The sequence below is a fragment of the Rosa chinensis genome, chromosome 2 (genome assembly GCF_002994745.2).
Source record: "Rosa chinensis cultivar Old Blush chromosome 2, RchiOBHm-V2, whole genome shotgun sequence".
Lineage (NCBI taxonomy): Eukaryota > Viridiplantae > Streptophyta > Magnoliopsida > Rosales > Rosaceae > Rosa > Rosa chinensis.
Window position 1 is genome coordinate 21,635,620 of NC_037089.1, and position 12,751 is coordinate 21,648,370.

Genomic DNA, 12,751 nt, shown 5'->3' on the forward strand with positions numbered 1-12,751 from the left:
TGTTGTCTGACAATGCTTAACAAACAACGGATTTAAACAAGTTCTGTTGCCTGAAAGCAGTGCCTCAACTGCTGCACAGCTGCGCCTGGCATCTCTCGAGCCATCTGTCGAGCTATCAGACAACATTTTTAACAGATACCCGTCGTCTGTGTGTTTCTCAGACAACTATGTTCCATCGTTGTCCGAATTTTCATCAGACAATGGCTCGGTCTACAACGGTGGCTCTCCATATCACACAACGGTTTATCACCGTCGTCTGATAAGATTTTTGGCATAGTGGTTATAGCCGGTTCAAGGATCACCAACTCACTCTAATCGGCGTAAAGATCGGGAATTAGACTACTACGTAATCCGCCTGCGCAATACGCAACAGGTGTAAATCACCATACTTATAACCCCTCGAATACTAAATTAAGAGTTCTAGCATATGAATTAGAGGGGATCAAACCTCTAACTCCGTCCTAGACATGCTCAAAATACACACCCTAGAATAGTTGACTAAGATCCTAGACTTATTATATGATCAATCCTAACAGTCCTCCCATAAAGATACTTATTAAGGATCAAGTCATATATCTTAATAAGTATCCTAATGTATCACATACATATTCATAGGCCTAACTTGTAGCCTAAGTAATGAATTCCTAACCAAATAGTTGATATACTTAACTCATTAGGTATCTAGATTTTATATTACTATATATCACCTATATGGAATAAGATTTTAATAAGATTTGTTTACCTAAGCTTAGATAATGATAGGTCCAATATAGTTCTAACATTATTTACACATAAGTTACCAGCTCAGAGGACTCTCAGAATTGGAGACCTAATGTGAGGCATGCCGCCTCAGGGCCTCCCCTCGTCCTCTCACCAATGCATTTCACCTTATTGGTAATTTGCAGTTGAGAGTACAAGTTTGGAAAGGAATGAACTGATAATGGTTGGAGTCAAGTAAGAGTGGTAGTAAGGACCTATATATTATTATTTGGGGTAAAATTGATGAGTTGTTGTCTACATTCTTTCCATCATTTTACTAGTCATTTTCACATAGAGAAACTTAATGGAGGATGACCAAGTGGAACACCTAAACCCCATTGCTATATATTGGATTTTCCTTATTTTGGTATAAGTTTAACTGTTAAATTACTTTAAAATTTGAGTATTGAAAGCTTTGCGGTCTTAAGTGGATCTGCAAATAGAGAAAATTGAGAAAGACCAGGTGGATTACACATCAATCAGCTTCAAATTAGAGTAATTACCAAAGCAAGAAGGAACCGCTAAGCTCTAATTATAAATTTGAATCTAAATTCTGAATAAAAACATATAAAAGAGCATAAAAAGTCCTCCACTACAAAAAATAATTGCAACGGCTACCCCGTTTGGCGTCGGCATCCGTTTGGCGTCGCAAAAAATTGACTTTTCGCTTCGGCAAAATCACGCCGTCGTAAAACTTGCGACTGAGTTGCTATGCCGTGGCGATGGGGTAGCCAAACTTTAATATTTATCTTCGGCGAACATTTGCAGTCGCAAACTTCCTATACTTGGCGCTGCGTCTAAAATGCCGTCGCACTAGTTAACAATTATGAGCCCAATTCTCTTATTAAATCTATTTTCTCATCAAAAAACCCTAGCCTATTTCTCTCAATCCTTGTTCTCTATCACATCCCTCTTTCTCTCTCTCTCTCTCTCTCTCTCTCTCTCTCTCTCTCTCTCTCTGTGTTCTCTATCTAACTGAACAAATTGAGCATCGCAGAACTTGGTGGCCACTGTGCTAATCTAGATCCAGGGCTTACTCGTTTTGGGTATTTCATTCATTTTGGCTTACTCTTCAGTCGTTCCTCTCCTCTCTCTTTGAATCTAATTTGACTCAGATGCTTCCAATTCAATGGCGGGGTCATTCATGCGAGTTTCTTTCTGTCCGAGTGAAATTCGTATAGAATTTCGATTCAACTCAGATGGTCTCTCTTCTCTGTTCTCTGAAAGCTCGCATCTTGGGTCAGTTCTCAACTCTCTTTTGGCTTGGTTTCTGTTTTGGGCTTCTTGTTTTTTACTGGTAGATTCAATTTTATGTTGAGATTTTCAGTTATAATCTACTAGAAATTATCTGTGATTTAATTCATTGTGGACTGAAAGCTTTAGTCATTGCTTGTGTGAATTTGCTTATTTCCAACATTTGAAAATTGATGAAGTTTCAGTTGGGTTTTCGAAACAGAAAGAGGAAGAAGTTGATAGAAATGGGAAATTGGAGAGAGCAATTGATGGGGTTTCAAAAGAGGAAAAGATAATAATTTCGAAAAGCTTTGAACATAGAAATGGCAAATTGGAGGGACAGATTGATGGAATTTCAGTTGGTGTTTCAAAAAAGGAGGGGATGGTGATTTCAAAAGGCTTAATTGGGGCTGCTGTGGATGAAATTCTATCTGGGGATAGTGAAAATGATGAAAATGTGGAACCTTTTGTGTCTTCTGGTCGTGATTCTCACACTTCTACTCGGTTGCCTTGGGAGAGAGAAGGTGAATTGGGTAATGGGGAAGGTGGTAAGACAATAAAGAAGTGGAGTAATACGCTTTCGGCTGAGGCATCCCTTCCGGAGCATGAGTTGAAGAGGCTAAGGAATGTTTATTTGAGGATGTTGGAAAGGACTAAAGTCGAAGCTGCCGGTATCACACAGGGTTTGGTGGATGCTATACATGAGAAGTGGAAGGTGGATGAAGTGGTCAAGTTGAAGTTTGAGGAGCCACTCTCACTTAACATGAAAAGAACTCATGGCATTTTAGAGGTTGGTGTCTGTACATTGTTATATATCTTACTCTCTTTCATCTATATCAATTGAATCGTTCTGATTATTTTAGTCACAGTTGACTAGTATTGTCTGTATTCTTTTGAATTGGAGATGCAATAATGACGTTGATAATAGCTGTGTTGTATATTGTTAATAAGTTGTTTAAGAATTGAGTGTCCTGGTAACTTATTTCGGGTTATCTTCTATTCTGTGCCAGAGTAAAACTGGAGGTTTGGTTATATGGAGATCAGGTAGTTCAGTAGTGTTATAAAGGGGAATATCATACAATCTTCCTTGTGTAAAGTCTTATACCAAACATTTGGAGACTGTTGACCTATTTTTCCACTGGTTTGATTCATTTTTTCTTTCGAAGCTATAATTTCTATACAAGGAGCTCCAAAGATCTCCTCAGACCCGACTACAATCGCACTGAGTATTTTCTCAGTGCAATTATCAATTACCATCTTTATAGGTAATATTATTTTCTCTAATTCTTCTTCTTCATATCTTCTTCTGTGGGAACTATGGTTTTTCCTCTTTTCAGTTTTAGGGGTAAGTGAACACGTTGATAGATGAGAAACTTGAAGTTAACTTTATATTTTTCATTATCAGAGAAACAAAAATAAATCTACTCACCGAACTTATGAATCAATTAACAGATATTGAGGAGCGGCACAAATTGTTGTAGGGCTAGGTTTCCCAGGTATATCATATATATCTTGTAATAAACTAAAAGGATCACTATATTCCAGTTACAGATTCCATTTATTGTTTGGTGTCTGAAGCTTGGTAATTGTATTTTACCAGGAGAAGAGATTTGTAGATGCAAAATGAGTTCAACGTAATGGTGGTCAGAAGTTGGAGCTGCACGATTTTGTACGATGGTGGGTTGTTTCTTTTTCTGCAATCAGTATCTAGAATTGTAATAATATTGGGCATGTGCACTTGTTTGAGATATTAAAAATGCCTGATCTTTTTGTTTGTGTTTGTTTTTAATAAGTGTAAGCAAGAGTCCTGCTCTTTTCAATTACTTCAGTTCCAGGCTGTGGCTTTTTATTTTGACTTTTATATTATTATCATTATTTTTTTTCTCTCTTGTCCTTGCAACATCTCACCAAAAGTAATAAGAGGTTTATTGAGATGTTAATCACCATTGGATTCAATTGTTTTAACTGCTATCAACAAAACCTTCTTTCATATTGCATAAACAAATAGCAAAGATGATACTCCAAGTGCCAAATTACTCATCTCGATGTATCATTTGTAGTCACTTTCTGTTCCTTTTGTTTACCGAAATTTGAACAAAATGTTATTTGCCCTTCCTTTAGAATGAGTTGGTTTGGTCTTCCAATGGAGTCATCATTAGATACTTTATATCAATTGCTAGTTACAACTATATTGATTCTGTTATACCTTTTAATGTGATATGCAGTGAAGGGTTTATTGATCAAGACCCTTTGCAGATTAGCAAATGATCATGAACTGACATTACCTTATAACAGGGTTTATTGATTAAACTTATCACATGCTAACCCTTATAACATGGTTTTTGATCAGGCTCAGTTCATTGATCAAGACCCTTTGCAACAGCAAGTGCAATTTTCATTGATCAAGACCCTTTGCAGCAGCAAGTGCAATTTTCATTCATCCATCAAATTTGCAGCACCAAGTGCAATTTTCAATTCAGGCTCAGTTCACATAGTATAGGGCTTTTCAATTAAGAATAGGTATATTAATTTTAATTTGGTTTTTTTAATATGAAATTGTGCAATCACCATTGCTAGAAGAGATGATTAATTTCTTTTTTTCCAGGTAAATTTCCCTCTCCATTTTCTTCTCCTTTTCCATCAAATCGTGTTTACCAATTGCACAATTATATTTTCCTTTTCATGTCATCGCAATTATGATTTCCACTGGTTTGATTCATTTTTTCTTTCGAAGCTATAATTTTGGTTCAAGGAGCTCGAAAGAAATTTAGTTTTGACACTCATCTGATCTTTGCTTGGAATATTTTACCATAATTGAAATCTATATTTTTGTTTTTGCAATTTTTTTTTCCTTCTAAGAATTGGTTGGGTTGGTTTTATTCTAAGAATGACAATTAGGATCACAATAGTGGTGTAACTTTGAATAATATCAAGTTATGAACAGATATAAAATGGAACATAAGTAGAGCAAATGAACTGTAAAGACATTTTGGTTGAGTTTTTACTTTATACTGTTTGGTACTTTGGTTAAATATGCAGCTGATTTGATATAAATGGGAGAAAATGATGGATTAATTTCATGATTTTGTTCTTCTGCATTTGCAGGGGTCCATTCAGATGCAATTGTCATGATCGAAACAGAAAGAGGAAGACTTTGAGAAATACAAAAGTAAGGCATGCTTATGCAGATTTCCAATTAAAGTTTGAGTCCTTGAATTGAAGATTTAGTATTTTTTTTTTAATTTTCAGGTCTGGATGATTTGGAATTTATATAAGGGGTTCAAACCAAGTGAGTCTTCTCTGACCTGTATCTTTGGTTTAATTTGGTTTGTTAGATAAGTTGCCAGATTGATGCAGAGGCAATGAGTTTGGGTACAAGTACAATGGCCAGCAGTGACTAAGTGAGTTCTTATCTTTGATATTTCTCTCCTTCATGATTGATATAACTTTTAGTTATCTTTTGGACTTCTCGGAGAAGAAGAAAAAGAGAGAGATGGAAGGAAACAAGAGGCAGAGAAGAGAGAGGTAGAATTTTTACATTGAAGCTGCTCAGATCCCATCATTTGTTTACATATAATTCTGTGACCTTTTTTCTTTAGGTGCCACATGTTGTGTGCAAGTGATTGGGGGTGTTCAGAGTTTGGTTTTTCATTTAATTAGTTGCTGTCTTCTTTTCTTATTTGCTTTGGAAAAAATGATGTGGCTTTGCTGAATGCTCTGTGATGCCCCGGAAATTCGTATTTATTTTCCGAGGAATTTCCGGAATCTAAATTATGGTTATTGGACGGTTTCGTGGATCGTGGATGGAGCGGAAGTGTTTCGGACGAATTTTCATTCGGAAAAATGTGACTTTAGGGGTGGCGCAGAGGTTGAGTTTTTATTCGTTGGGATTCTCAGAAAACTTCCTTCACGAAAGTTGTAGAGCGCATCGATACGAGTTCGTGGACATGTGGAACGCAAGAATCAGAGTTCATATGAGAAAGTTATGGCCATCGGAAGGAATTTTCATTTTGGTATAAATAGAAGTTTCCCGAAGGAGAAACTTACTATTTTCATTATTTCCTTTTCCGGAAACCATTTCACTTCCTCTCTCTTCTCTCTCGGCTGCTACCTTCAGAATCGAAATAATTCGACTGACCGGACCCGGACCTGGTCAACCCGACCCGACTTTTCAAGCGAACTGCGGCGGTCTCCGGCGACGAAACTTTCCAGATTGGATCGTCTCCTCCGTCTGGTCGTCCCTGTGGTGTCCTCTAGCACCGATTCTCTGTGGTGGCGGCGATAGAAGGCGGCGCAGTTGGACGATTTCGAACCCGGTCGGAAATCCTTATTCCGACGTCGGCAAGGCTTCAAGTCTTCTTGGTTGAGCTCAGAGCAGCCTCGTCGATCGATCCTTGGTGGTTGTTTGGATCGATTCACGTGAAAACTTGTTCAACTTAGTGTGGATTACTGTTCACGGCTTGTGAGGTAGTTTTCGACCCCTTATGCTTGTTTTCTGACTTCGAGCTAGTTATGAGAATTCACAAGCATACTTAGATGAAGAACTTTGATGTTGGGAGTTTTGTGAAATAATCAGTTTTTGGCCGGCGGCGATGCACCACTGTCTGTGGTGGAGTTCCGGCGGTGTTCCGGCCACTTAAGGAACTGTTTTTGGTATTATATATGTTTTACTCGTTGATACGAGCGTTTCGATATATAATATGCAAATTTTGGAGTTCGTATGGAATTGTTATGATTTTTGCAGTTTCATACCGATCGATTATTCTATTCGTGAGGATTCGAGCGTCCGATCGACTTGTGGTTTGGTCACATCGATCGTGGATGTATTCTGGAGACTTTGGGAGGTCTCGGATGTGGTTTTGCCTCGATTGGCGCCACTTTGGGGATTTCAGTTCATAATAGGGGTTTCGAACTTTAATCAAATGTGAATCGTTACTGATTTGAGATCATTGGTGATTAGGTGCTTCTAAGGGTGAATTAGACGAGTTGATGGTGATAGTGTTAGTTCGGTTCGTATAGAAGACGCAGTGGGATTCTGAGGTGAGTAATCTCACGAAGTTCATTCACGAAAGGGCTTACCTTTATCATTTTGAGAGTTATTTTGTTAACTGCAAACTATAGTTGGTATTAGTAGGCATTCCTGAGCGGATGACTACATATATATATATATATATATATATTTACGTGAAATATATATGTTTTGGTGGTTTGTGGATTTGTGAAACAATATGCATGAAATGATGCTTTTTATTGTTTTGGATTGTGGCTTTTGGAAAACAAATGGTGGGAAATGGTATTTCTATTGTTTTGAAAAGTGTTTGAGGATTTGAGAGTCACAGGTTGTGATTTCTCCTTTTGATTTGATTTAACGCTTTGATCTGACGACCGGTGGTCTGAGGATTTGAGAGTCACAGGTTGTGATTTCTCCTTTTGATTTGATTTGACGTTTTGATCTGAGGGTCAGGTTGGCCCAAGGATCCGGGGTTGCAGGTTGCATCCTCATGGCAATATTATATCGTAAGATTGAACCTTGGCCGGGTGACAGGTTACGATTTAGTTAGAGCTCTAGTCTGTCTGCCATCGTATTTCATGGATCTAAGTAGGTTACTTAAGACTCCTGGGTACATATTTTGTCCAGGTTGGACCTATTTGCTGTTTTGTCCACGTTGGACCTAATTATTGTTTTATCCAGGTTGGATCAATTTATCATATTCTACTTGTTAGGTTAACGATAGGTATGATTTATTTGTGTTGATGCTTTGTCCAGGTTGGACCTATTTGCTGTTTTGTCCAGCTTGGACCTAATTATTGTTTTATCTAGGTTGGATCGATTTATCATATTTGAATTGTTAGGTTAACGATTTATATGATTTTGTCACGGTGTGACTTTCGTTGTTTCTTTTGGGAAAAGAGTATTGTTTTTGGAAGCATGGTATGTTTTCTTTATTCGCGAGTTGAAAGGTTTTCCTCGTTTTTGGCGTGAGTTGTGCATGTGTGTTTTGAGTTACTCATACGGGCTTGCAAAAGCTTACCGGGTTTGTTGTGTGTGATCGGAGTAATATTTTCTATGTTTTTAGTATCATTTTCCTTACATTTTACTTAGTTATCCCTTTAACAATGTCATTTCTAACTTACTTTGTTGTATTTAGGTAGAAATGAACTTCAAACGCAGGAAATGAGCTAAAAAGATGCAAAAATGAGGAAATGGAGTTTTCCTAGTCCAACTAGGAATCCCAGTCAACGCAGGAATCCTGATGAGGCTAGGAAACCAGAAGGTATTAGGAGACCACATGGCAAAAAGATGACGTTGGAGATATTTTTGGGGAATTAAATCTGATTTTGCCATGGGAAATTATGGAGTTAATGTCAAAAATCAAGCGAGGATCAAGGATAATGATGCCATGGAGAGATTTAAGGGAGAAAAGGTCCAAAACAAGTCCAGATTCATTCCTATTTTCACTCAAGATTATTTTGGTCGAAAATTAAGAGATTAAATCAGATTAAATCTTGGGAAAATCAGCAATAATATATTTGGAAAGATTATGGAGTTATTTTGGAGCTTCCTGATTGGTTGAGTGACATGGCAGAGCTGACGTGGCATTAATTCATTGGTTGGAGCTATGTGGTGCAACCAGATACATTCCTTGATGTCCACATTCATTCTTGGCTGAAATTGAGGAGATAAATCAGAAAATAATTATGCAATGAATTCAAAAATAATCTCCCTAAATCAAGGTGCTAAATTGGAGGTTTCTTATTGGTTGGATGACATAGTAGAGCTGACGTGGCGTTATCTGATTAGCTAATGCTGTGTGGATCAATCTTGAAGACTTGGAGACTAAGTTGCCATCCTCCTATAAATAGGAGCATCAACAACAACCACTTGACACATTCTCTCATTAAAAATATCATCAAACCCTGAATCGAATACGCAATCCTCCCATTTTCTCTCTCAAAATTTCATCATCCTCTCTTCAAGTCAAGAAGCCTTGATCAAGCTCCATCAACATCTCCTTGCCGTGGTCCTCATCTTGCCTCCACCACCTTCGAAGCTTTCTTGCATTCTTGAGATCTTCAAAAGTGTAACCATGTCATTTTCTAGTTTAATTTCGGTTTTCTTTTCTTGTAATTCAAAACAGATTTTTGTTTTGTTATTTTGGATGTTTCGAATTCTTGTTAGATTAAAGTTTGGATGTTAAAGATTGATTTCCAATAACCATGAAGTATGTTTTGTTTTAGGTTTTTCAGATTATAATTTTCAGTTTCATATATGTCATGATTGTTTGTTGATTTTGTGCTTCAATCCCACCTTTTATGTGATTATGTTCTTTGGTGCGCAACTTAGAATTATAAGCATGTAATTGCATCCAAATTAAGATATGCTAGTGTTCTAGATCTTAATTGCTAAGTGGAAAACCTATAATTCCTTAGGTAAATCAACAATGAGCTTTGCATGATAAGATTAGCATTCTAACTTGTCGTCTTTGCTTAAATCAATCAAACTTCCACATGTTCTTAATGTGTTAATTGTGTTTTGTTGGGGAATTGATCACTCACTAGCTTTGCATGATTAATAGGGTTAATTATGGTGCGTTCATCTAGTTAATCTAATTAAGGGAAGTAATAAGAACTTATGCATGCGTTCATGGTTTGTTCTTGATTGATTTGTTTCTATGATATGTTTGATTCGAAATTATGTTTGATAATCTGCTTAATGTGTTAATGGTTGTTAATTATATCTCTACCTCCTCCATTCATCTACTTCTACTTTGATTCAGATTTGTTTGATGACTTGTATAATATTTAGTAGTTAGATTTAGACACAAACCTTCGAAATCCCCTCTTAATTCTTTGTAATTTTTGTAGATATTATATTTTTATAATTAATATTCTTTTATTGACGTATAAATGACAGGAGCACCCTCAATCCCCGGATAGAACGATCCCTACTTGCTATATACTAACAACTGTCAACAGGGTTAATTTTGAGAACTTATTTCGAGCTCATCAGTGTGGCAACCCGGTACACTATTCAAACGGTGTAGGGGTTAATCCTGCAGGTTAGGATAATCGGGGTTGAGGCAGCGAGCTAGCAGCTTTACTGTAGGAAGCCATCTTTGTGACTTTACCTTTGATAAGGACTTCCGTTGTATAGTTACTCTGAACAGCCTTTACGGTTTTATTTTGTTGTTGACAATTTAATTCGTAAGTTTGTGTAATATATAACTCTATGGAGCGAGTGTAGATTAACTTTAAGGGTTCAGGGCATCAGTATGTACTTGGTTTAAAGGGAAAAAGATTCTAGGTATTTTGTATTGATGACTGAACGTTCACGCATGTATAATTATGAGATTACATATATCGATTTTCTTGTGTGTAAAATCAGGGGCGTGATATGCTCATGGTAGAATGCTTATTTACTGTTAGTATTCTTAATAATTCATGCTCATGGTGCAACCTACGATATTAATTATTGGAATTGAGTTACGGTGTAACATTGAAAAAGGGTGATATGCAAAGCCATACATGATATATCAATTTTTTTTTTTTTGATGTCTTAGGTTCCGGATGCAACTAGTGACCATGAAATTCGGAGGGAGTGATTATACGCATTTATATGCGTGTAATTATATCTAAAACACTAGAATTAAGCTAATCCTCATGTCAATTAATATGTAATTAATCTATTTTTATTTACTTTGTAGAAAATAAGCGGAATTGCGGAAACGAGAGAAAATGGTGCGAAATTGGAGCAAATTGGAGTTTCCGACAAAAGAACGAAAAAGTCAACGCGGGTCAACCGTAGTCAACACCATCAAGGGAGCGGAATCAAACCATCTCTGATAATGTGTGGAAGTGCGTTGAGGAAGAAGAGAAGAAAGAAAAAAATGGGAAAAAGAAAAGAAAAGAAAATAATGCAGCTTAATTAATTAAGTTAATTAATCACTTGATTAATTAGCTTAATTAATCAAGCTTTGGTTGAACTGTAGAAGCCATGCACCTGCAGGGGGAGGGGAGCCACAGCCGCTTAATTATGGTTCAATTAATCAATAGGTGCAGCCATTCAATTTTTGACACGTAGCAACCTTAGCTCCTCTCTTCTCTGCAAAGATGACTCTCACCTCACATGCTTTCACGTGCCTATTTAACCCTCAGACTGCAGCACCATATATAATCATCCCTTCACTCTTCGACAGAGAACCCTATTCCCAGGGAGGACGACTCTCTTTCTCTCAGACACCAACAACAGTAGCCGCACCCTCTCTCTCTCACTCCACACCATTTTCCTCTACACCAAGAACTTCCTCACCAAGATCCACTCCACCTCACCAAGATCCATTTTCCTCCTCACTAAGATTATTTTTCACCTCACCAAGATCCATCATCATCTCAACAAGATTCACCACACCAAAATTCCATCAAATCCTCATCAATTTCTCAAGGGATTTCAAGAGACATCAAGATTTGAGATTGGGTATAGTGGGAAGCCATCAATCAAGGCTTGTCATAATTGCTCCATAGCAATTTGTGACTTGTTCTTGTTACTTTTCACTCTTCTTCACCTTTACCTTTTTAATTGATGAATATTGTTGTTGATTTGTGGATGGGTTGTGAGTAGTCTATTTAGGAAGCTAGGGTTTGAGCCCTAGCATGGATTTAATGTAATAAATATGTTTTGATTTAATGGTTTTTTTAATTTCGTGTTTGGCATATGTTCTATTCTATAATATTTGGCTTAGATGCATGCTTAGGAGCTTGATTAACTCTTGAATGTGTAGATGAGCATGTCTAGAACAAATTAGGGGACCTAATCACTTCTCTAATTTATGGCTAGGACACTTGTTTAGAACATGGTTAGCTACAATACCAATTTCGATTGCCGTATTGGCTAGCTTGGGAACCTTGATTCTAGGACTCTTCGCCTTTTGGTGCAACTAGAGGCCCTAACAAGGCTCTAGATTGTCCCAATTGAGTTTCTACGACCCTTGATCCGGAGTAGGAATACCCTTTAAGGAATCTATTGACCCATGAGCCTTGAAAAGCCTTGGGTACGGTTCTTGATGCCACTATGAATTGAGTGACCATTGTCGGAATATATTTATGCATTAAATTTGGCTAGGAGGATACCCTAGTGACCTAATTTTCATTTCTTGATAAGTTTCTCTTATCTTTATCTTTAGTTGCAATATTAATTTTCAATTGTCAATTTTATTTTTTGCAATCAAATTCAAATTTCATAAACCACTTTCATTGTCAATACCACTTGGTTGTGAGTTTCCGCATTTATTTGTGGTTCTCTTGACTAATTTTAGGCTTGGTTGTTCCGAGCCGGGCATGTAAATAGCTTGGTGCTATTTTTTAGGTTTTTTGTTAATTGTTAGTGACTTAGTAATCAGCATAATCAAGGACTGAAGTTAGCTTTTCAATCCCCGAGGTACGATAATTTCGGGTCTAAATATTTCCCACTTCTTTGATGACCGTGCCCTTATTGCGCGTAAGTTGCATTCAAGCACACAAATCAAATGGCGCCGTTGCCGGGGATTAAAGTGTAATAGCTTTAATCCCTTGGTTTTTGGTTGTTAGGTCACTTGCATTATTTTCTTAATTTTAGTTAATTTTTCTTTGTTTGTTTAGATTTAAAAAAAAAAAAAAAAAAAAAAAAACTGTTTCTTTATTTTACTTTTCTTATTTAGATTATTTCCTACTTGTGTGTTTGTTTGTTGAGACATTGTGATTATTTCTATCGAAGTGACGGGCC